The sequence below is a fragment of the Sapajus apella genome, unplaced genomic scaffold (assembly GCF_009761245.1).
Source record: "Sapajus apella isolate SASKATOON/1434 unplaced genomic scaffold, GSC_monkey_1.0 scaffold59, whole genome shotgun sequence".
NCBI lineage: Eukaryota > Metazoa > Chordata > Mammalia > Primates > Cebidae > Sapajus > Sapajus apella.
The window spans coordinates 8,363,302-8,389,092 of record NW_022436999.1 but is presented as its reverse complement, the minus strand read 5'-3'; the positions used below and the strand labels follow the sequence as shown (position 1 = coordinate 8,389,092).

At 48.2% G+C, this 25,791-nt stretch overlaps 1 protein-coding gene across 7 annotated transcripts in view; it reads left to right on the top strand.

Moving 5' to 3' along the window:
• Positions 1–25,791, top strand: part of PLEKHG3 (pleckstrin homology and RhoGEF domain containing G3) — a 74,103-nt gene that overhangs the window by 9,230 nt on the left and 39,082 nt on the right. For 2 of the 7 annotated variants that reach the window (XM_032245894.1, XM_032245890.1), the window contains exon 1: positions 22,304–22,567. The exons of the other annotated variants lie outside the window; for them this stretch is intronic. The gene's annotated coding sequence lies outside the window, so the exon portion shown is untranslated. Of the gene's footprint in view, positions 1–22,303; positions 22,568–25,791 lie in introns of those variants that run through there. 7 annotated transcript variants of the gene reach the window in all.

Here is a 25,791-nt window from a genome sequence, read left to right as displayed (position 1 = left end):
AGGGTTCATGTCCCCCTTTCACCACCCCCTTGCTAAACAAACCCAAACCTTCACAAAAAAAAAAAAAAAAAAAAAAAAAAAAAAAAGAAAAGAGGCCAGTCTGCTAGCTTCCCCAAAACTGCAGGTTCTTGGACAGAAGTCAGGGATACAGAGCACGGGCTAATATTTATTAGGCAACTACTAGATACCAGGCTCTGTGCTAAACATTTTGCTTTTCTAATTTATTTGGAAAAATATAGATTAATAATCATTATGACAGCTAATATTTCTTGAGTGCCTACCAGGGATCAGACATCAATTCCTTTAATTCTCCTAAAGCTCCCTATCTATGGGTTGAGGGAAACTATGCCTTATCTGCAATTTTGCTCTAAATCATCCAGCCAGTGAATGCCCCAGTGGGGATTTGAACCCAGGCACTCTGACTACACACCCTCAACTCATAACCACTGATTTTCCTGACAAATCCTGGCTGTAGATTCCATGACACTCTACTCCAGGGTCTTTGAAAGGGTTCCACTGCTCTGAATTACCCAGTTTGTCCCAAAGCTCCTACCTCGGCCTGCTTCCTGTTTCTGCCCTGGCTCCTTGAGGCCTCTGAGGCTGGAGTCTCAAAGGGGCTCTGTCCCTGGAGAGTGGCTGTCCCTTCGCCTGCTCTGGGTTTGTTGTGACGTACTGGTCGGCAGCCCCGGTCTGCAGAGGTTGCCCAAGACAATCATGCCTTTCTGAGAAGCAAGCTGTGCTGAAGTCTCAGGCCACAGCCTCACACACAATGCCCTCTGTCTCCGCTGGGGCAGAAAGGCTCATTATTGCGGGTCGGGTGACTCTGGCTTCACTGGCCGTGATGTTTGTGGTCTGCACATCCACAAGGCACCTCCCCATGATGGTGGGCATGGCCAGGGCTGGACAGGGAGGGAGCACAGGAGCACTCAGGGCCTGGGTATCCCTTCTCTTGGAGGTTCCTGCCTCACTTCTCATATCAGACCTGTCCCTAACCCCCTATCCCCACCTGTAGGTCCTTCCATGGGGCCCCAGGTCTCCCTCTCCTAAGGCTTTTGGTGCTAGAATTTATTTATTTATTTATGACAGGGTCTGGCTCTATCACCCAGGCTGGAGGGCAGTGGCATAACCTTGGCTCCCTGCAACCTCTGTCTCCTGGGTTCAAGTCATTCTTGTGCCTCAGCCTCCCGAATAGCTGGGACTACAGGCATATGCCACCACACTCAGCTAATTTTTGTATTTTTAGTAGAGATGGAGTTTCACCATGTTGGCCAGGCTGGTCTCGAACTCCTGACCTCAATTGATTCTCCTGTTTTGGCCTCCCAAAGTGCTGGGATTACAGGCATGAGCCACCGCGCCAGGCCTAGAATTTAACTTCCTCTGGGAAAGCACACAGCACCATGCCTGGCACGATGTGCCCTCCACAACAGGGCTTTCTCTTCTGCTTTCCTCTTCTGGCTTCTCATGTTTGGACTTTGTGCAGGTTGGAGATGATTTTGTCATCAGGAATTTCAACAGAGACCCTGAAAACAGCTGTGTTTTTAATAACAATAACAGCCACAGTTCACTAAGCCCTTAGCATGTGCCTGGCAACGGACCAAAGCCATGGAATCCTCACAACAGGCCTGGGAGGGCAATGCTCTTCCCAGTCCCACTTTAAGAAACAGAGGCTCTGGCCGGGTGCGGTGGGTTATGCCTGTAATCCCAGCACTTTAGGAGGCCGAGGCAGGTAGATCACGAGGTCAGGAGTTCAAGACCAGCCTGGCCAAGATGGTGAAACCCAGTCTCTACTAAAAATACAAAAATTAACTAGGCGTGGTGGCAGGTACCTGTAATCCCAGCTATTCAGGAGGCTGAGGCAGACAACTGGTTGAACGTGGGAGGGAGAGGTTGCAGTGAGCCGAGATCACACCATTGCACTCCAGCGAGACTTGTCTCAAAAAAAAGAAAGAAGAAGAAACAGAGGCTCCTAGCACTTGAGTGACTTGCCCAGGGTGGCGAAGCTGGGTGGTGAAGCTGGATTCAGAACCAGTCCCCTGCTCTTGACTGGTGTGCTATCATGCCTGCATTACTTTCCCAGGGATGTCCAAACAAGGCACCAACACTGTGTGGCTTAGAACACTTACTGTCCCATAGTACTGGAGGCTTGAAGTCTGAGATCAAGGTGTTGGCAGGCTTGGTTCCTTCTAAGGGCTGTGAGGGAGAATCTGACCCAGGCCACGGGTGTACATTCACCATGTTTTATGTCACATAGTCACACACATACATGTTCATACACAGTCATACACATGTGCTCACACAATCACACATACATGCTCTGCCCTAGCTTTGGCGCTTGATGGCCATCTTTGCTGCTCTGTGGCTTGCAGATGCCTCACCCCATATCTACCCTTTTCTTCACTAAGTGTCCTCCCCATGTGCCTGTCTCTCTAAGTCAAAATTTCCCCCTGTAATTAGGACATCAATCACACTGGATCAGGGCCCACCCTAACAACTGCATTTTAACTTGACCATCAGCAAAGACCCTATTTCTAAATAAAGTCACACTCACAGGTTCTGGGAGTTAGAACTTCAGTATCTTTTGGGGGTACAATTCAACCCACAATAGGGCCCTTCCATGCTTTGTACTTTTGTGGCTTGGGCTTTCTTAGGAGTATTAAGAGGAAGTGGTGCGGCCGGGCGTGGTGGCTCATGCCTGTAATCCCAGCACTTTGGGAGGCCGAGGTGGGCAGATCACCTGAGGTCAGGAGTTTCAAGACCAGCCTGGCCAACATGGTGAAACCCCCTTTCTACTAAAAATACAAAAATTAGCCAGGGGTGGTAGTGCACGCCTGTAATCCCAACTACTCGGGAGGCTGAGGCAGGAGAATCACTTCAACCCAGGAGGCTGAGCTTGCAGTGAGCTGAGATCACACAACTGCACTCTAGCCTGGGCGACAGAGCAAGACTCTGTCTTGGAGAAAAATAAAAAAGAGGAAATGGAGCTACCCTCAGCTCCAAGGGTGATAAGTCCCTTTCCTTGCACTTGTTCACACGCTATGCACACACACACATACACTCACACTCACGTGCACTCACACACAGAGGTTCAGCAGCCTGGCAAGGACATCAATGCTCAGGACAGAGGCTGAACTGCCACATTAACATCTGGACTCCATGGAGACAGCAGAACATCTGGCCAAGATGAGGCCTGGAGGGTGCCAGGCGCTCCAGCAGGATGGAGAGGAAACTGCCAGCAGTGTAGACACTCGCCCTCATGGCACAGCAGTTTGCATAAGACCTCACTAAACCCACTCTTGAAATATTGCAGAGGCTGGGGGCGGTGTCTGCAGCTTTAGAGTCTGGCGAGGAGTGATTACTTGTGGAGCATGCAGCACAGAGGGCAGCAGCTTGCCAGCGAGACTCGGATGCTTCCGTCTCCACCACCAGCTACACCGAGTCAGCTTCCGTGGTCAGTGACTGCTCCTGCTGGGTCTCACCGGACCAGCCGTTACTCTCTGCTGTGGGTGGGGCCAGGAAAGGCCTCCTCCGGGGGTAGACATGCGGCTTCTAGGCCCTGGGCCTGTGGGTACTGGCCCTGAGGACTTCAGCCCCAGGCGGCGGTGCTCCTCCAGTGACCAGCACCTGGGGCCTTCTCTCCAAGCTCTAGCCCCAGCTGCACCCCAGGCCTGCCCCAGCCTCCGCCCCTCCCACTGCTCCTGGGCCACAGCTTTCTGTCTCCTCAGGGGCTCCTCCACCTCTGCGACTGGTTTCTTCCAGGCCAGGCCTCCCAGGTCTCCGGGGCACATCCACACATGCTTTATTTCACACGGTCACACACATACATGTTCACACACATTCATACACATGTGCCTTACACAACCGCACATACATGCTCATACACACCCACACACACTTCACACAGTCATACACGCAATGTTAACACTCATCTGTGTCACACACTCATTTACACACATGCTCTACAGTCTCACAATGCATGTTCACACACACGTGCTTTACACAGTCACACAGTCACATGTTCACACACTCTCACACAGGCTTGCATGCTCACACATATGCACACATTCACTTAGGTACTTGGCTTATTTGTCTAAGTCTGCTTTCTTAGTTGAAACATGAGGATAATTCATTTTCCCATACCCATTTCACAGAGTTGCTAAACTGAGTAAGTGATTTGGAAGATATTGACTGGCATAAATGAGGCATTTGTTATTATTTATTTCAAAATTCATTTTTATTTACATTAAAAAATATAGTCGGATGCGGTGGCTCATGCCTGTAATTCCAGCACTTTGGGAGGCTGAGGCAGGAAGATCACCGGAGGTCAGGAGTTCAAGACTAGACTGGCCAACATGGTGAAACCCTGTCTTTACTAAAAATACAAAAAAAATTAGCCAGGTGTGGTGGCGTATGCCCGTAGTCCTGGCTACTTGGGGGGCTGAGACAAGATAATCACTTGAACCTGGAGGCAGAGGCTGCAGTGAGCTGAGATCACGCCACTGCACTCTAGCGTGGGTGATGGAGTGAGACTCCATCTCAAAATAAATAAATAAATAAATCACACAGTCACATGATTCAAAACGCAAAAGGTAGGTGTGGTGGCACATGCCTGTAGTTCCAGCTACTCAGGAGGCTGAGATGGGAGGATTGCTTGAGCCCAGGAGTCTGAGGCTGCAGTGAGCTGTGACAGCAACACTGCACTCCAGCCTGGGTGGCAGAGCGAGACCCTGTCTCAAGAAAACAAAAAGTAGAAAAGTGAAGTTTCCCTGCTACGTGTCTCCAAATCACGTAGTTCTCTTCCCCACAATCAGTGTTACCAAATTCCTCTATTCCTATCAGGAGAGAATTTTACATGTACGAATAACTGCATATGTATGTACTCTTCTTCCTTTTTTTTCACAAATGATATGTACATACACACTGTCTGTGCCTTACTTTTCTCACTTAACAGTACACCTTGGCTGGGCGCGGTGGCTCAACACCTGTAATCCCGGCAATTTGGGAGGCTGAGGCAGGTGGCTCATTTGGGGCCAGGAATTCGAGACCAGCCTGGCCAACATGGTGAAACCCTATATGTACTAAAAAATACAAAAATTAACTGGGCATGGTGGCACACACCTGTAATCCCAGCTACTGGGGAGGCTGAGGCATGAGAATTGCTTGAACCCAGAAGGTGGAGGTTGCAGTGGGCTGAGATCACGCCACTGCACTCCAGCCTGGGTGACAGAGCAAGACTCCATCTTTAAAAAAAACACAAAAACACTGTACATCTTGGAGAGTCTTCTGCATCAGTACATGAAGAGCTTCTGCATTTTTTTACAGCCACAGTGAATTCCATTGTATAGAAGTACCATCATTTATTTAACCCATTTCTCAATAAATGGGACATTTAGGGTGTTTCCAACATTTTGCTATTTCAAACAAAGCTGCAGTGAAAACCCCTGGATGGATATCCTTTCTCACAGATGTGAGTGCATGCACTAATATTGTAAACATATAAAATGGACACAAAAGCTGCTTTTCTTGGTGTCTGAGTCTTTCTCCTTAGTAGGCACTCACTTGTACAACCTTGGGCTGCAAGAAGTCTGGTGGGCATTACTAGGTTGGTGCAAATGTCACGGCGGTTTTTACCATTACTTAAAAAAAACAAAGGACAGAAATCACAATTACTTTTGACACCAACCTAATATATACACTGGAGGGCCCTGGGTTGTCCCAGTTCTTTAAACCAACCCAAAAGGCCCTTGCTTTGGCTGAAGAGAATCCTTTCCTTTGATTCTGAGCATTTCAGTTGGATTGAGTCTACATGTAATGAATGAGCTGACGCTGCCTGCATGTGGAAGTTACAGACCTGCTGAGGAAAAGGGCATTTGCAAACCAAAGAGCATAGCAGTTCTGCACGTGCCCAGTTCTTCAGTCACCTGCGGTCTTCCAGGCACCGTGCTGGGCATGAGGATGCAGTGAAGACAAGATGGGGCAGGTTCTGCCCTCATATGGCAGAGACAGGCACAGAGCAGACAATTCACAGATGATACGAGTTGTGACGGGAAAGCAGGAGGAGAAAGAACATTCCTTGACTTAGGTCAACCCCAGCATTTGGAGGCAGAAGAGGGCACCTCTCAACTCCCTTTCCTGAAGCTCCTTCAGGTTTTCCCTAGAGCCTATGGCTCTTTCCCTAGGGTCTTTTGCTCTGGTTTTCTTTTGATCTCCTCACATCATTTTTCTTGCTTGCTCTGGGTAGGTGGGAGCTAGCAGTACTGGGTTGGGGAGGTGGCTGCTACCAGCCCGGCACTTCTGGAGCTGCAGCGGCTTCTCAGCCTCGTGCAGTGCTGCTGACATCAGCCTCAGCAAGCCTTAGTCAGCAGTGAGAGTGGGAGCTGGAAGCGAGGATAGCTTTGGCTGCTACTCACTGCCCTTCCCAGCCAGGGCTGGCTGGTGACTGGGAAGTCAGGGAAGAGCTGCCTTCCGAGTCTGACCATGCAGCAGCTCCACCTGCTTGGAGTCCTGTGCTTATCGGAGCTGGCTCACCCTTCCTGACATAGAGGAAGGCAGCGATCTGATAAAATGGGTTGTGCCAAGGTTCAGCTGCTTAATGTGCCAGCCCTCCCAGGAATATCTGTGGAGGGCTTTGCTTGACTGCAAAGGAGTGAATTACTGATTACAGAGGCAAGTCAGGCAGGTGGGAAGACTTTATTTGGGTGGATCACAGGGCACCGTCCCATACTGGCAACAGCTGACTTCATTTAGGGTGATATTCTTCATAGTCTGTGCCCTGATATTATTGTTGTTTTAACTGTGAGAAAGTTGTAGAAATTAAACATTTGCTTAAGTGTGGAAGATTCTGAGCCCTCATATTCATCAAACACCTTTATAACCTGGTGTTCCCCACAGCTGATCAAAGGTCATCTCCCTTATGACAGTGGAGCCATAGAGAGGGAACTTCGGTGCTGTCACACTGAGTGAACAATGTGACAAAGTCATAATCGTGTAAATATAGTGTATAGGTTTTCAACCTCTAGAATCAATCTATGATAAAATAAGAACGATTGAATTAAATGTTATCAACCTGCTGGGTGTGGTGGCTCACGCCTGTAATCCCAGCACTTTGGGAGGCCAAGGCAGGAGGATCACCTGAGACCAGGAATTCAAGACTAGCCTGGCCAACACGGTGAAACCCCATCTCTACTACAAATACAAAAAAAAAAAAAAAATTTAGCTCAATGTGGTGGCACACACCTGTAATCCTAGTTACTCGGAAGGCTGAGGCAGGAGAATCATTTGAATCCGGGAGGCAGAAGTTGCAGTGAGCTAAGATCATGCCATTGCACTCTAGCCTAGGCAACAAGAACGAAACTCTGTCTCAGAAAACAAAACAAATAAATGTTATCAACCGCAATGATATAAATAGAGAAGTAAAACTAACAGAAGTTGGGGGCAGGAGAGAATGTCTTAGTAGAAAGGCAGGTAACAGTCCAAGTTAATTTATTTTGGAAGAGAAGACTATTGAAATTTGACCAAACCAGAAATCAAGTGAGCTTTAAGTACATTGTTAAATGTTACAAAGATAACCAATAGAATAACTAAAATTGTAAATGATTAAAAACAAGAGGTGGGGGTTGGGTGGGTGATCTAAAAACTCATTTTAGGCTGGGCACAGTGGTGCATGCCTATAATCCCAACAGTTTAGAGGCTGAGGCGGGTGTATTGCTTTGAGGCAAGGAGTTCGAGACCAGCCTGGGCAATATAGTGAGACCTTGTCTCTACAAAAAAAACAAATTTAATTAGCTGAGTGTGGTAGTGTGTACTGATAGTCCCAGCTACTTGAGAGGCTGAGGTGGGAGGATCGCTTGAGCCCAGGAGGCAGAGGTTGCAGTGAGCTGAGATGGCACCACTGGACTCTAGCCTGGGTGACAGAGTGAGACCCTGTCTCAAAATAAATAAATAAATATACAATTAATTAATTTTAAAAATCCTCATCTTTCTTAGGCAGGAGTCACAGATATCTGAAGTTGACAAATAAAAATTTAGTAGCAAATTACTTTGTGTTAAGGAGATGACCATCTAAAAGTAGAAAAATGTAAAACTGATTGTCTCTGGAGAGGAGGCCCCGAGTAGGGCAGGAAATTGTGACTGTTTTCTATTCTTATTATATCATGTTTAAATTATGGGCAGGTTTTATATTCATAAAACTTGCAAGAAGTACTTTTCCAATTTTCCACATTTTTCATAATGGGCATATATGATGAGAGAATATATGAAAAGCAGCCTGGGCCAGATGGCTCACACCTGTAATCCCAGCACTTTGGGAGGCTGCAGTGGGTGGATCACAAGGTCAGGAGTTTGAGACCAGCCTGACCATCATGGTGAAACCCTGTCTCTACAAAAAATACAAAAATTAGCTGGGTATGGTGGCGTGTACCTGTAGTCCCAGCTACTCGGGAGGCTGAGGCAGGAAAATCGCTTGAGCCTGGGAGGCAGAGGTTGCAGCGAGCTGAGATGGTGCCACTGTACTCCAGCCTTGGGTGACAGAGCAAGACTCCATCTCAAGAAAAAAAAAGGGAGAGAATATATGAAAAGCTTAATGAATTTTCTTTTTCTTTTTTTTTGAGATGGGGTCTCGTTCTGTCACCTAGGCTGGAGTGCGGTGGTGCGATGGAGGCTCACCGCAACCTCTGCCCCTCTGGCTCAAGCCATTCTCCCACATTGGCCTCCCGAGTAGCTGGGACTATGGATGGGCACCACCATACCCCACCAATATTTGTATTCTTTGTACAGGCAGGTTTTCACCGTGTTGCCCAAGCTGGATTTTTTATTAAAAAAAAATTTAAATTGTGATAAAATGTAAAACTTGCCATCTTATCAGTTTTTAAGTCTCCAGTTCAGTAGTGTTGACCATATGCACATTGTTATGTAATAGATTTCTGGAATTTTTTCATCTGGTAAAACTGAAACTCTGTATCCACTAAACACTAACTGCCTGTTCCCCCTTCCCCTCAGCCTCTGGAAACCACCATTCTACCTTCTGTTTCGATGAGTTTGACTACTTTACATACTTTATACATAAAGTATGGAATGCTGCAGTATTTGTCTTTTGTGACTGGCTTATTTCACTTACATATTGTCCTCAAGTTTTATCTGTGCTGTAGCATTGACAGGATTTTCTTCCTGAATAATGTTTCAGGAATATTCTTCCCGAATAATATTGCTGAATAATATTTCATTGTAGGCCAGGCCCAGTGGCTCATACCTGTAATCCCAGCACTTTGGGAGGCCGAGGCAGGAGGATCACTTGAGGTCAGGAGTTCAAGACCAGCCTGGCCAACATAGTGAAACCCTGTCTCTACTAAAAATACAAAAATTAGCTGGATGTGGTGACATGTGCCTATGGTCCCAGCTACCTGGGAGGCTGAGACAGGAGAATTGCTGTCTCAAAAAAAAAAAAAAAAAATTCATTGTGTACATGTCATATTTTCTTTTTAATTTTTTTTTTTTCCTGAGACAGAGCCTCATTCTGTTTCCCAGACTGGAGTGCAGTGGTGCCATCTCAGCTCACTGCAACCTCTGCCTCCTAGATTCAAGCAATTCTCCAGCCTCAGCCTCCAGAGTAGCTGGGACTACAGGTGTGTGCCACCTTGCCCAGCTAATTTTTGCATTTTTAGTAGAGACTGGGTTTCACTATGTTGGCCAGGCTGGTCTTGAACTCCTGACCTTGTGATCCTCCTACCTCGGCCTCCAAAAGTGCTGGGATTACAGGCATGAGTCACTGCCCCTGGCCCATGTTTTCTTTATCCATTTAACCATTCATGGATGTTTGAGGTTTTCCTCTTATTGGTTATTGTGAATAATGCTGCAATGAATATGGGCATGAAAGCTTAATTTATTTTTAAAAAAGGACACCCCCAAATAGATGTGGAAACTATGATCAGAGAAAGCTCAGAACTTGTGTTCTGCCTTCACCCTCCTGACAGCTGGGAGTTGGTCAAGGTCCTACCTCCTGGTATGGTTGATCCTGTGAGCTGGAGGAAAAGTGAGACAGGGAAGGAGCACAGGAAGGAGCCAAGTAGGCATCAGCCTGGCACATGGTCTTTTTTGTTGTCCATCAGCCTCTGCAGTATTGCCCACAGTTGGGTTCTCCCAGCCCTGCCCACACCAGCCTAGTGTCCTGGTCTGGCTTCCGGTGGCTGTAAGCAACTGGGATCTGAGTTTAATGGAAATAACCATCTTATTTGCTTGTTCATTCACTGTTTGGTTTAGTCTTTTCAGGACTATTTTAGGTCTTTCTTGGGTTAGCAGAACCCATTCATCTAGTCCCTGGCTGTCCTGCCCGAACAAGCTCCTTTCTAGGCTGGAGGCTGTGGGTGGAGCCCAGCGTCACTCCTACTATCTAGCTTGGATGGTTTCCCACTGTTAAGTGACAGCTTGTTCCTGGACAGGAAATTATTTAAGTTCAGCTTTTCCTCTGATGATCTGGGAGGCACTCAGTTAACACACGTGTAACTGAAATCCTGAAGGGACCTGACCATTGATGGACATGGATGTGTGACCTTGGGTCCTCAGGCACAGTGTGAGATGCTTTCCATAGAGGAGGAAGAGTACGGGAAGTGGGGTCTCCAAAATCATGGGGGAGATTTCCTGTGGGGCTATTGAAAGGAGTGGAAGGTATTTCCTTCCTCACTGGACCATGGTTTTGGGGCCACCTGGTAGCCTCAGATGACCTTGTTTGAAGTCCTTTTCTGAGGTAGTGACTCTCAGAGCTGGGTAACGCTTGCCAGAGTTCAGGCAGCTGTTGTCTGTGTCTAGGAAGAAGGTTGACACTGGGGTCTCCCCTGCTTCCCATGCTACACCATCTGCTTTTCCTGGCTTGATCACTGATGGGGATGTTCTGTTCTAATTTATCCTGTCTTTTTCCCTTCCAAGCCCTGGAGGTAGGTGGAGGAAGGATGTTCGCTGAGGCTTAGTGTCACTAGCTGCATGTGGCTATTGCAGTTTCAATTAAATAGAATGAAAAATTCCGTTCCTCAGTTGCACTAGCTATGTTTCAAGTGCTCAATAGCCACACGTGGCAAGGGACATTGCAGATGTAGAACATTTTACCATCACAGAAAGTTCTGGAGGACACTGCTGCCCTGAGTGTCTGCTCCTTTTTCTCCTCTATGATTGTGACCTGGAGAATTGAAAGTTGCTACTCCATTAGGCTGTGGGCCCCAGAACTCGCTGCCGATTGAGAATTCAAAAGCAGAGAATGAGCAGAGTGGAAATGCCTCCAATAGCCACTTAATATTCAGTCCAGGGCAGCGTTAGGCTCTGAAGTCTTCTGACTGTGACATCTACAGTCTGAAAGCTGTCCCCCAAGCCTTTTGAGTTCTGGCCTACAGCAGGGATTCTGTTTTGCTTACCTGCTCGTCACCAAATCCATTTAAGGCATTTTCTGGGCTATGAGGGTGTGACAGCCTAACCTGGTCTTCTGATCTCGGTTCCTTTTCTAAAACATCACATGACCTTGGATGTTTATCCTGGTGCTACCCCTGCTGCAGTGCCTTGTGTTAAGCAGCTGCTGTCTATACACAGGATCTGCTGGCAATCCTTGTTACTCTGTGAAAAGATTCTGGCCACTGGGGTTGGGAGGAAGCAGGGACCTGTGTCTTTATGGGGAGTCTGTAACAGGGATGAGGTTTTCCAGAGTAAGATGTTACAACCTTGGCCACGCGTGGTGGCTCATGCCTGGAATCCCTGAGCTTTGGGAGGCCGAGGCAGGTAGATTACCTGAGGTTGAGAGTTAAAGACCAGCCTGGCCAACATGGAGAAACCTCATCTCTACTAAAAATATAAAATTAGCCGGGCATGTCTGTAATCCCAGCTACTCTGGAGGCTGAGGCAGGAGAATCGCTTGAACCCAGGAGGCAGAGGTTGTGGTGATATCACAGGCTTGCTTTCTTCCCCAGACCAGCCAGAGGTTGTCCTTTTAGTCTTTTGGATCTACCCCCCATGGCTCCAATTATTCCCCATAGGACAGCTAGCTTCAGGCCTCACCGGTGAATCCATTTTACCTGCTTTGTCCAGGACATTGAGAAGGAGCTATGAAGGGAAGCCAGAGGGAAACTTCTTCTCTTTCTACCAGGTTGCTAAGCTCAGAGACTGAGTGTAGGGTTGCCAGCAGCCATCCTCTTTGCCTTACCAGGAGAGCCAGCCTGTGAAGCAGATCTCAGTAGAGTAGAAAAAGGGAGAGAAAAGAGAGCCCTGAAATATTTTCAGGGCTTCTAACACCAACGGTGTTTTAATACTTTGCAAATGAATAGACATCCATGCCTGCACTTGCAGTTATAAGAGAAAATCAATGCCTTTCTGCTTAAGTTAGTTTGAGTTGAGTCTCTGTTATTTGCCACGAAAGTAATAGGGTCACCAGGGCAGAAAATTTTTGGGGAGGACACCTCTGTTTGAAGATCAAGTTCAGGTTATGGCCAGACTGAAATTACAAGTGGCCCAGAGGCCAATCTTACTCACAGGTTTGCCTTCCTGAAACTGTCTTCTGCTCGGGATATTTCCTTCTCCTCTTCAACTCCCCAAATCCTCCCTGGTTAGATTCCTTCCCCTCCAAAGCGTTCTCTGACCACCTCAGCCTGCAATGAACTCTCTACCCTTTGCCTTCTATTACGAATTATGATGATCAAAGTATGATTATCAAAGAATTGTGAACTGCCTTATAGATGTCTGCTTTCATTGTGTAGCATGGCACTTTAATGATTTTACTGTTTACAGTTTGCTACTCTCTCCCACCAGTCCAACATCAGAGACAGGGTCTGATGCTTTTGTGTTCCTGGCAGGAGCCAGCATAATGTCTGGCATATAACGGACCTTGTTGAATGTTTGGGGGTTAGAAAACGCGTGAAAACATGTTTTTTGTTTGTTGGGTTTTGTTTTGTTTTGTTGTTTGAGAGGGAGTCTTGCTCTGTCACCAGGCCGGAGTACAGTGGCGCAATCTCAGCTCACTGAAGCCTCCGTCTTCTGGGTTCAAGGGATTCTCCTGCTTCAGCCTCCCAAGTAGCTGGGATTACAGGCTTGCACCACCACCCCCAGCTAATTTTTGTATCTTTAGTAGAGATGAGATTTCACCATGCTGGCCAGATGGTCTCGATCTCCTGACATCGTGATCTGCCTGTGTTGGCCTCCCAAAGTCCTGGGATTACAGGCATGAGCCACCATGCCTGGCCAAAACATGTTTTTAAGGTAGAAAACAGCCGGGATGTCATCATGTGAGAGGTATTGCAATGTGTATACAGCTCTTTTCAGTTGAGAGATAAGCACTCAATTTAAGCACCCAGGATGACAGTGGGTTGCATTCCTCTATTAAAGCTATCTGGTCTCTTACCAAAGAGCTCTTTCATATCAGGGAGTGAGGATGGAGGAAGGGCAGGAGTGGGGAAGGGGGAGGGTGGGAGTGACTCTGAATCAGCTCCTCTTTGGAGCTCAGGAACTGGCTCAGGGGCATGCTGGAGAAACTGGAATCTTCATTCCACTGTCACTCCTCATTCTGGATCCAGTTTAAACAGCTAGAGATGACATTTCCACCAGACGTGGGTCTGAATGGCATTCTGCTGTTTCCCATACATCCTGCCCCAACATTAAGAAGTCCAGGATTTGCCAGCATGGAAGCCATTAAAAATAATGTAAAGAACTTTTGAGTGACAAGAAGACTCTTGAGATAAGCATATGTCCTCATTCTTCAAAAACAATACTATTTGAAGGTATGGATTCTGGGTCACTGTTAAAAAGGGAGAGAATCTCTCTCCTCCTTTCAGGTATGGCAATAGTCACACCTGAAAATGGCACAGTCAGGCCCTAAACTGTTCTCTAATTGTTTTCTAGCTCTTCTCTTTCTGATTTGGTTATAAATGTCTCTCCTGGGGAAATGCTATGTCTTATACTAAGTGTACATCTCCCAGCCACCAGGATGCTCAATAAGTGACGACTGGATGAGTGCATACTTACCTAGACAAACAAAAAACAAAACTCCCTAACATTTATTAGGCACTTACTATATCCAAGGCACACGCTAAGTACTTTACTGCTATTATTTCATTCTTAGAGATGTGTATGTGTGAAAATCACATAGGGAAGAAAACAATTATATTAGGGTGACTTCTATGGCTTCTTTCAGCTAGAAGATGTGCTGACTTCATGTGGCATTAGGAAAACTAGGCTATTGAGGTGGGGCTTTGGAACCTAACACTTAGAAGCAGAAATAAAAATAGTATTATTAGCAACCTCTTTCTAAGTATCTTAAACATATTTTCTTATTTATTCCCAAACAACAACACTATACGATAGGTCCTACTGCTAACCCCAGTTTTAGAAGAGGAGAGTGAGGCATGAGGAAATTAAGTGGCTACTCTAAGAAGCAGTGCTAGCATCCACGGCTATGGTGTCTTAACCACCATGCTCCCCAAGAGACAGCAAAGCCCTCCATATTTGAGAAGTTGCCTTTCCACTGAGCCGCAGAGATACAGGGGAGGGGGAGGAGGGAGCGTTGTCATAGAAACAGCAGGATCCTCTATGAGGAGGGGTGGCACACAGGGCAGCTAGTGCTGAGGAAGTTTCTGGAGACAATTCGGGGGCATCCAGCCTCTCTAGGTCTGCTGGAGTCTGTGAGCCCAGTAGGAAGCCAACTCCCCATCCAACCTAGCAGCACTTGGTAAACGTCAGCTTTGCTCCCAGAAAGGTAGGACAGGATGTTCTTTGAGTTCTAGCAGCAGGACTATTAGACAGCAGAGCTGTGATTAGGGCATAAAAGTCTGTGGTTGCCAGGCACAACCTTTTATAGCCAGCTAGTTTGAGACGTCAAAAGTATTTAGAGACTTTTGCTTTTTTTCTCCACTCATCAACTTTATGACCCTAAACACATTCTTTCTTCTGTTTCTGCCACGCATTTACCAGTCCCAGGACCGAGTTTGTAACTCACTTGTGAGTCTAGAAGGCTTCCTGAAGAGATTTAAGGTATTTCAAACCTGATTGGTTGTGCAGAGCAGAGTCGGGGCATTTCTTTTTTGGGTTTATTTTGCTTCAGTTACTCCAGGCTTCTCTGCTCTGGCCTAGTGGCTGGCTCCTTGGGAGCTGGGGTTGGGTATTTTGGTAGTAGAAAGTTGGCTAAGAGCATAGGTTTAGGCTGCAGAGGGTCCTGCGTCATGTCCTGACTCTGCCATTAAGGACCACATGACTTGGGACCTGTGACTTGACCTCTCTAAGCCTCAATGTTCTCATCTGTAAAATGGGAGAGAATGAGCACCTGCCTCAAAGGATTGTTGTGAAGATGGGGTGAGAATACTTACAAAGCGCTTAGCCCTGTTCCTGTCACCATTTTATCCCCTAATTCTCTTAGCAGGCCTAAGATAGCCACAGGTCTGGGATGAGGGTATCTGAAGGAGGGGCTGTGAAGCCAGGGACCCAGATTATGAAGCTAGGGAACCATCCCTAGACAAACTTGGAGGTGAAGGATAAAGAGATCTTATAGCCGGGCGCGGTGGCTCAAGCCTGTAATCCCAGCACTTTGGGAGGCTGAGGCGGGTGGATCACGAGGTCAAGAGATCGAGACCATCCTGGTCAACATGGTGAAACCCCGTCTCTACTAAAAATACAAAAAATTAGCTGGGCATGGTGATGCGTGCCTGTAATCCCAGCTACTAAGGAGGCTGAGGCAGGAGAATTGCCTGAACCCAGGGGGCGGAGGTTGCGGTGAGCCGAGATCGCGCCATTGCACTCCAGCCTGGGTAACATGAGTGAAACTCCGTCTCAAAATAAAAAAAAAAAAAAAAAAAAAAGAGATCTTATAGCAGAAAGTCCAGTTTGAAGTTTCTTAAGATGTAGAATCCAAGACTTGCAGGATTAGAAGAGATCCTGGAAATCCTGTAAGACTGAGAAGATGGCAGCTTCGTTGCAGGAAAGTGGGAAAAATAGTGGACCAGCGTGACCTCCATGAAATACGGCTCATGAAGGCAATTGAGGTTTCGATGGGAGTGCCAGGAGGCCAAGAATAGGATGGGACTGTGTGGGGTCTGTGAGCTCAGTTACTGCTCAAGTGAAAGAAAGCTATCTTATTCTTCCTCGGGCCAGTTCCTCATTTTTCCAGGAGGAGTTGCTGGTGACTTAGGAAACCCAATGGAATGGGTCCCAGTTGCCCTAATCTGGTTATAACCAACCCATGTTTCCTGTATGGCCTGGCTTAGAAACCAAAAGAAGGGTGTGCAGATCTGGGGGGCACAGCTGTCCTGTCCTCTTTGAACAAGCTAGAGAGGTCTGTTTAAAAGGAAAACATCAACAACCAAAATTATAGTCAGGAAGAAGTGCCTCCTTCTGCAAGTGACTGGGCAATTACCTGCTAATGAAGCTCTGTTTGTTTTCTGAGGCTTACAGTGTAGTACTTGGTAGATGTGCCCTGCCCTGCTTGTCACCAAGGTGTTGAAGATGAAGCATTTCACATGAATCAAGATGGAATTCTTCCATCTGATTAAATATAATAGCCTGATTTATTTCAACATCATGAGGTCTTAAAAGCAATGCCCTTTAAATAGTTGGAGCACTGGAAAGGATTGCAGGGCGTTTGAGTCCTCTGTATCTGGGGGTGGGGGTGGGGGAAGAGAAAGCACCAAGAGGGGAGTAGACATGCAGAATACACACAGCAGTGTTTGTCAGAGTTTGGACTGTGGAATCATCTCTTTTGCATCTGAATTGCCTGCCCATTCTGAATGCAGATTCCTGGGTCCACATCAGTCCCCAGTCAGAAATTTTCCACATGATTCTTTAGAACATCCAAGTCTGAAAATCTCAGGTAGGGGTGGAAAGTCTTCTGGGGATATTAACATTGATCTGTGAAGCACACAGACCAATCCAAACACCACTGCAGCCAATAGTGTCTACACCTACCCCAGAACATCTTTTATTTAGCATTAAACAGTTCCATGTTTATACCTCATCTCCCTATAGGTGGAGATGCAAATAGAAAAGCAGCCCAACAGCCCGCAGCCAGAGGAGAAACAGCATCCCTGTGTAGAAATCAACCCCCAGATCATCAAAGGCAGACGTCCGCTGCCAACTCCCTAGTCTCTGGTGTTGTAAATGCTGACTACTGCCGGTTTATCTACTGATAACGAAGGTGAACACAAGCAATCTCCAGAAATGGTTCACATGGGGCTCTCAGGTTCTTGAAAAACCACAAGAGATTGACAAATGCTTCTACTGTAGACCCAAGCACAAACACTTCATTTCCTCAAGAGCTCCCCACTGCAGTGGCTGTAAACAATATAGGGAAGGAGGGGAGAAGTCTTCTTTTCCCTTCCCCCACAGCTTCTTCCCCTTTCTGATGTCAGATTTTTCTGACGCTAAGAAGTACAGACTAGGGGAAAGAAGCTATTAATACAGAACCTCAGGAAGGGATCCCTTCCCCCAGAGGCCACAGCTCTTACAGCTATTTTTTTTTTTTTTTTTTTTTTTTTTAGACGGAGTCTTGCTCTGTCACCATGCTGGAGTGCAGTGGCATCATCTCAGCTCAATGCAACCTCCACCTCCTGGGTTCAAGCGATTCTCCTGCCTCGGCCTCCCAAGTAACTGGGACTACAGGCATGCACCACCACTTATTTTTGTACTCGTAGTAGAGATGGGGGTTTCACCATGTTGGCCAGGCTGGTCTCGATCTTTTGACCTCAAGATCTGCCTGCGTTGGTCTCCCAAAGTGCTGGGATTACAGGCATGAGCCACCGCGCCTGGCCTATGGCTCTTTCATAGTTTGTTACAAACCTTCTTTTTTCCTCTAGTTTCAGAGAGTCTGGCCCTCTAAGGCTTTGAATCCCTGAGTCTTCTGAGACATTGTGTTACAGTAATTCTCAAACTTCATTCAGCGTGCTCGGGTGAAACACAGAGCTGGGTCCTGCCAACCAAAGATTCCAGCAGATTCTAATAGATTGTGATTATAGGCAGCCCCCATCATTTAGGAACAGGGGGTAGTGGCTCACATTAAAAACAACAACAACAACAACACTTTATTGAGATATATTTCACCATAGCATCCTCCCATTTAAAGCTTTTTAGTATATTCAGAGTAGTGCAACCATCAGAATATTTTACAACATTTGTATCACTCTTAAAAAGAATCCCAAACCTGTGAGCAGTCACTGTCTATTTCTTCCAACTTTCCTCAATCCCCGCCCCAGCCCCAGGAAACCAGGACTCTACTACCTGTTTGTATGGATTTGCCTATTCTGGTTAGTTCATATAAATGAAAATATATATATTTGGTCCTTCGTAACTGACTTCTTTCACTTACTATAATGTTTTCAGGATTCATCCCTGCATCAATACTTCATTAGTTTTTATGGCTAATATTCCACTGTACAGATACACCATTGCTTATTCATTCATCAGTTGATGAACATTTAGATTGTTTCTTTTTCTTTTTTTCGGAGACAGAGTCTTGCTTTGTCACCCAGGCTAGAGTGCAGTGGCATATCATAGCTCACTGCATCTTTCACCTTGGCTCAAGTGATCCTTCTGCCTCAGCCTCCCAAGCAGCTGGGAATGCAGGAAGGCAGCACCACACCCAGCTAATTAAAAAAAAAATTGTTTGTAGAGGTGAGGGGGATGGTCTTTCTATGTTAACTAGGCTGGTCTCAAACTCCTGGGCTCAAGTGATCCACCCACCTTGGCTTCCTAAAGTGCTGGGATTACAGGTGTGAGCCACCACTCCTGACCTGGTTGTTTTTACTTTTTGGTTACTGTGTGTTAGCCATGAATTAATGTGGCCATGAACAGCTGTGTACAACTTTTTATATGAACAGGTGTTTTCATTTCTCCTGGGTGTATAGCTAGGAGTGAAACTGTGGAGTCAAATCGTAAATCTATGTTTAACCTTTTGAACTGTGCCACTGCACTCCAGTCTGAGTGACACAGTGAGACCCTGTCTCAAAAAAACAAAAAATACCTTTTGAGAAACTGCAGACTGTTTTTCAAAGCAGCTGCACCACTTTACATTTCTGTCAGGAGCACAAGAGGGTTTCAATTTCTTCAAATCCTGGCCAACATTTATTATTACCTGCCTTTGGTTATCGGCATCCTAGTGGGTGTGAAATGGTATTTCACTATGTTTTTAATTTGCATTTTCCTGATAGCGAACACTATTGGGCATCTTTTCTTGTGCTTATTGGCCATTTGTATGTTTTCTTTGGAGAAATGTCTGTTCAGAGCCTTTGTCCATTTTTAAACTGGGTTATTTGCCTTTATTAAATTGTAGGAGTTCTTTATGTATTCCATTAAGTTTCTTATCAGATATGTGAATTGCAAAATTTCCCCCCCATTCTTTGGGTTGTCTTTTCACTTTCTTGATGTCCTTTGATGCATACAAGTTTTAAATTTTTGTGAAGTTCAATTTATTTTTTCCTTTACTACATGTGGCTCATATTTTTGAGAAACGTTTCTAAAACAGCTCGGAACCCTGGAAGCCTTGAGATCTCAGAGATTGGTGGGGCTTTTCAGGTCACCTTTGAGGGGAATTTTCTCCATGTTTGAGGTTTCATTCCTCCATCTCAGCCAGGCATGGCTCCTCTGAGCCAGGAGCATAGAGCCCCAGGGAACCTTTACTGGGTTTACATTCCCTCCCTCTCCTGAGGTCTGCCACAATAGAACAGCTGAAATGACAGTCTGGAAATGTCCTTTATTGTGAAAACTCAAAGGCTTTTATCTCTGGGATTTGAAATTTTCATGCAAGTGTTGGCAGCCAAGAATTAGGAAGGAGGACGGAAAGAGATGGGGGAGTAAATGCTGCCACTGATTTCCATAGTGAGTCACCTCAATTCTCTGTTGTCTTGGTTTTCTCACTCATACAGTGGGGCGCATACCTCCATCTCCCCATCTCACTGGGGTACTGTGAAAGTGAATTCACCTGTATTTATTAGAACACCTTGAGATCTTGGATTAAAGGCATTACTGAGACACAAGGTATTATTATAACAATAAATGATTTAATAGCAGGGTGAGGCCATTGCAACAAGAACTGGTAGGAAGGAAGAGGCTCTGAGCCGTGGAGGGGCTGCAGACTGAAGTCCCTGGCCCTGGACACAGGGTTTTATTCTTGGAGGTGAGACTTCAATTTCTCACAAGCTCTTTGGGCTCTTTCAGCTGAATTCAGCAGTTTTACTGCTTCCTATATGACTTCTACCAAAGGGAGATTACAATCTTTTTAGGAAGTAGGTGATATAAAGTAAAACTAAAACAATTATTAATAGAAACAATACAAGATATTATAATCAAGTGAATTGGGTATAACAAGTGTCAGAAAGAAACTGGGAGCAGTGGTGATTAAGAGCAGAATTCCCTGTTATAACTTCCAGGTCTACCACCCATTAGCTGTGTGACTTTGACCTTGCCTCAGTTTCTTTTTCTGTTACTGCAATTGTTTTTGTAAAGCACTTCGAAGAATGGCTAATACATAGTAAGTAGTCTCATGGTGGACCCACCTAGACACTTGCCTGACACTGCTTTTGCTGGTTATAAAATCTTTGCCAAGTTGCTCCATGCCTCTAAGCCTCAGTGTTCAGTCTGTAAGATGGGAATTAGGATACCTCCTACCTCGCAAGGTGGCTGTGAAGATCCCGGGGCACAGTTTGTGAAGAGTATAGCACAGGCCCTCTGCATGGTGCGCATTCACTGGAGGACAGTTATTACTGTTACTAACACTGTAACGTGCCCTAGCTAAGGCTTGAAGGGTCCCTCACAAGTGGCTTAGTTAATTAGTCAGGGGCTTCTCTGGAAGCTGGAATTTGAAGCGGACCAGAAGGCATTCGTAAGATTCAGGTGATAAGAAGGCAGAAACAAACAAAAAAAGGCGAAAGCCTAATGTTGGAAGGGGTAAGAACAAATGCTGGAAGGCCAGGAGGGAGACTTGTCACTTTTCCCCTAGCCGGCGGGGCCTAGTGGAGCCCTAATGGAAATTGATTTATCTCCGAGGAATCTCTGCTCTCACCTTCGCGGTCCGCGAGTCTGGGGCTCTGCAAGCCTCCAACACACCCTCCCTCCCTAAGGAATGTGGGCCCCGCTTTCTGAGCCTGCCAGACCGAGCGCCTACCGCTTCCTCCGCAGTCAGGAGCCTGGACGCTGCCTTCACCCCACCCTCTGCCAGGATCCAGTTTCAAAGTCACCTGAAAGCCATTTCCTTCCGCGCCAGCCCCGCCCCTCCCCTCGCAGTAGATCACCTGGAGCTTGCATTTGCTCAGAGTAGCAGTTTGGGGCGGGCGCTTGTTTTATTTTAAACGAGACCTCTAGAAATCGTTTGTTCTGCACCTGGATAACAAATACACCCAGTGGTTCTGATATCAGCGTCCCATTCCCCCTCCCAAGGAACTAGAGACAAAGTCTTACCAGCGGGCGTTGCTCCTCTTCTGGGGCCTCAGCCTGGGCTTCCCTCCTCCCGGCTTGTAGGGAATAGCCTCGTTTTTTTCGGGATCTTTATTGATGAATTATTACAGGTTTTTAGATTTATGCTCTTGCTCAAAATCCAACATGCCTGTATTGAATGACCCTGTCCACCATCCTCACCCCTTGCCCCAGTTTCCAGGTGTGTACCTTTCCATGGGCACACGGTCATATACAGAGACATAAAGACAAACGGTTCTCGTTTAAAAAAAAAAAAGGGGGTCCTCTATCATCCAGGTTTCTGTGTCTTATTTTTTCTATTTAACAGGTCCTTGAGCTGCCTTCTAGTTATCTGCTTTATCTCTTCCCCGTCAGCTTTTCGGAGGTTTGGATTTACCTCTGTAAAGCGTCACAGGGACGGAGTTATGGTGAGGAATTCAAGACCTGCCTTTCTGACTTGGAAAAGCGGAGACGGCCTGCTCTGGTAGGATCAGGACCCCCAGATCCGATCCCAGCTGGTGACTCACTTGGGGAAGCCCTCAGCCCCCTTCGCATGGCCCAGTGTTCCCTGTCCTTGCAAGGGGGACGCTCTGGCCATCCGTGCGCTCTCGGGAGGCTGTGGTAGCAGGTCTGTGACACCAGGGTGACCCCACCACGTGCGTCTTGGAATCCTAGAGCATTTAGGCTGCCCGGGAGGGGCAAGCGGCCGGCGGGACTGACTCTCCGGGGCGCGCGCTCATCACCCTGCGGGCGTTAATCATTAGCCGCACCCGGGCCCCGCCGCCGCCACAGCCTCACCCCGGCTCGGGCTCGCGGCGTACCAAAGGTTCCCCGGCCCCCGCGGAGCCGCCAATTGCTGGACCTCAGCCGCGGGCCGGAGTCTCCACCCACAGGAAAAATTCCTGGCCCGCCCCTCCCTCGCTCCCTCATTCCCTCCCGCCCTCCCGCTGCAGCTCCGGCTCCGCTCCCCGACTTCCTGCCCAGCGCTGGGAAGCCGCGCGCTGGCTGGGGTCCCCGGGGACCGCGTCTGGGCGGGCGGAGGGGCGGGCGGTGGGCGGGAGCGGCGGGCGGCCTCAGCCCCTTCAGAGAGCGACTTTCAAACTCGCGCCCGCGTCGCGGCGGCACCTGGGTAGCCCCGCACCCAGTGCGTGTCCCGAGCCCGCGGAGCGGCGACCGCTCGGTGAGTGTCTCCGGATTCTCCCCTCTCCCTTCTTCGCTCTGCCGCCTGCAGTCGTCGAGCGGCGGTGCCTGCAGTCATCCCGGGGCTCCTGTCCCCGCGCGGCGCCCGTGCCAGCAGCCTGCGGGGTGAGGACCCGGGCGACCGAGGAGGGCCTGGGACTGTGTGGGCTGCTGCCCGAGCCACCCTGCCGCAGAGGGCGCGAGCGCGGGAGGGTAGTGCGGGGAGGCGTTTTCTGTCCTTTTTTCCCCTCCACTACGGAAACAAAGGGGCAAATGCGCCGGGTGGCTCCAGAGAGGCTCAGTTTGAAATCCAGGAAGCCCGCGAGGCCGCGCGCGCCGGAGGGCTGGTGTTTGGCTGGAGCTGTGGGCCGGGCGGGCGGACCCTTCTGCGCGGGGATCGGAGATCTGCTCCTGCCTGCCCGGGAGCGCCTGCAGCCTGTTCCGGGTTGGTGCCGCGCGATACGCGCTGTTGTTGGGAATCTTGGCTACCTGTCCAGGAGCGAGGGGAGTGGGGGCCAGAAGCGGGGAGGGGAAAGCACAGAGGTCACCGGCCGCCTCGACCTCGCCCACTCCTGAAGTCCGTTTGGTTCTTCGCACCCTTCTGTCAGCCCTTTGGTTTGGAAAGCCTGGACAAGGCTTGCAAGCTTAAATTTTTAAGGCGTTGTTTAGATAGCTACTTGTCTCTTTGGGGCTACTTTGGAACACAAAAGGAAGAACGGAGGGGGAAATGGAATAGTTGGAGGTGGAGAGGTGTGGTTTTGGGGGAGGTTGGTGTTAGAGGCCCCCGAAGAGTTTTATCCTCGTGGTCACTCGCTACTCTGTTGGCAGATGTAGGTGCCTCCTGTACCCTGCTCTGGGGCCCCCAGCAGGAGACCCACACTGCATTCACCTTACGGGGAACCCTGGACTGCGGGTTCCCAGTTTCTCCCCAGCCATGCCTCTGCACGCAGCCCAGTCACATGGCCCTTGCTCAAGAAATAATAAGCAGGGAGGGTAATGACAGTCCAGAGCGGGGGAGGGGCACGCGCTGAGCACCTCGGGCCGCCTAACCTTCAGCAAAGAGGCTTTCTGGGCTCTCCTTTGTTGGACAAGGATGGAATCCTGAGTGACTAAACCCCAACTGTTCCCCAGGAGGAAACCTAGGAAGAACCAAAAGTGTACATTTATCTCTCTGTTATTCATCTCTCCCCTGTGGTTCTGGGCTGGCCCCCTGGATGGAATGGCCTCACCTCCCCGTTCGACACCTGCTGTCCCCCACTTCCTTCCTGGAAGATGGGACTACCCATTGGCTCCCTAGGTAGCTTGCCCTGGGGATAGGGCAGGGAGTTGGGGGTAGAGGTACCCGGAGGCCAAGTCCTAGCTGCTGAGGGAGTGATGTGTGGAAGAGCTGCTTTGGGGGGTGCTTTTCTACTGCCTTTTATTACAAGTGGCATGGCAGGGAAATTGGAAAGAGCACTGGACTGGGAGTCCAGCACGGGTTTATGCCTGAGTTTTAAACCTGGCTCTTCTGCATGGCATGGAAGATGGTTGGAGTTGAAGGTTGAGAGTCACTTGGGCTGGAAGGCCCCTCCGATTAGCCTACTCCATTTACTCGTGAAGGCGGCAGAGCCCAGAGGGGTGAGGTGATTTCAGCCTGGGACCCTATTGGCCATGTAGAAACCAGAGCTCAGATTTCCTCCTTGTCTGATCTGTGTTTTTTCCAACACGATCTGGTCAATTCACTTATCTTTTCTGACTCAGTTTCCACATGAATAAAGTGGGATTACTTGCCTGCTCTTCCTCATAGGAGCTGTGGTGAGGATCAAAGGAAGCCTCATTTGTGGAAAGTGCTCCATTAACTCCTGTTAAAAATAAAGGGCTCACAGTGGATGGGAAGGGAGTCTCCCAATGGTTTTAGAATTTGCTGGCTATGTCCCATGTGTGTGCCACAAGGAAGTGTTAGATACTAGGAGCCAGTGGTGGATGTATAAAACACCCTGGTCTTAATAGCTCAGCTCCAGAGTAAACATTTGCCTTACCAAATCCACTGCTATCCCAGGGTCACTGTTTGCGCCGGAGGAGGCCAAAGGCCACGGCTTGTGGGTTGACCCGGGTGGAGGGGGAAGGCGCCTGTATTGCGGATGTATACCTTGCCCCTTCTCGTCTGCTGGCTCCCAGAACCTTGTGAAGGCTCCAGCTGTAAGCCTGGGGGTGCTGCCACAGGCCCAGGCCGCCCTGGCCTCTGAGGGTTAAAAGCGAAGCCCTCTGACTACTCTCTGTTGTGTTGGGGGTTGCAAGGACTCTGGGAGGGTGTTGCTTTTGCAGCTGCACTCACGGCTGTCTTCAGCTTCTCATCTGTGCCCCCTCCCCCATCCCAGGCCGCCCCTCTGGCCCAGGCGACTGCTCTGTCCCGCCTCTCTGGCCAGCTGCATGTCCACAGGCCTTTGTTCCGTGGCTGCAAGCCCGCCCTACTCCACCCTCCCTCCCCAGCAGAAGCCCTCCCGCTGGGGCCCTGGCAGCTGGAAATCACAACTGCCAGCAGGAAGGGGCTACTGGAGCCCCTAGCAGACCTGGCAGACCCTCGTTTCCTCTTGTCAAGCTCATCTGGCCAGGTTCCCACACCATCTTTTCTCATGTCTCCTTTCTTCCTCTGAATGGACGGTTCATCTTTTTCCGCCAATACTCATGCCTCTTAGTTCTATTTTAAAATACCCTATTCATTCATTTAACAGTTAAGGAGTTAGCACCTACTCTGTATGAATGCTAGATGCAGAAGACACAGCCGTGAAGGAAATATACAATAATTATTGACCTCATAGAGCTGACTTCAGCAGGAGTGACAATAAAGGTTGAAATAGGGAGTGCATTAGTGATAATCAGAAATAAAAAATATGATAGGGAAGGTAGGTGTGAATTGTCATGGGGAAGGGCTGAGGTGACAGTTTAGATAGGGTGGCCGGGGAGGCTTCTGGGAGGAAGGTACTTTTGAGGTAATGCCTGAAGGAGGTATTTTCCTTCATCTCTGCCTTCTCTTCCCTGAAGCCCAGTTCATCTCACTGTGGCATCGAGGAACAGGGTTTGGTTTCAAATCCCTGGCTTGACAGCTCACCAGCCCTGTGCACTTTGACGTGGTGCTAAATTTCTTTGAGCTGTGTTTCTCACCTATAGCAGGGAATTAGTCATCATACCTACCACATGTGGTGTTTCTCACCTATAGCAGGGAATTAGTCATCATACCTACCACAT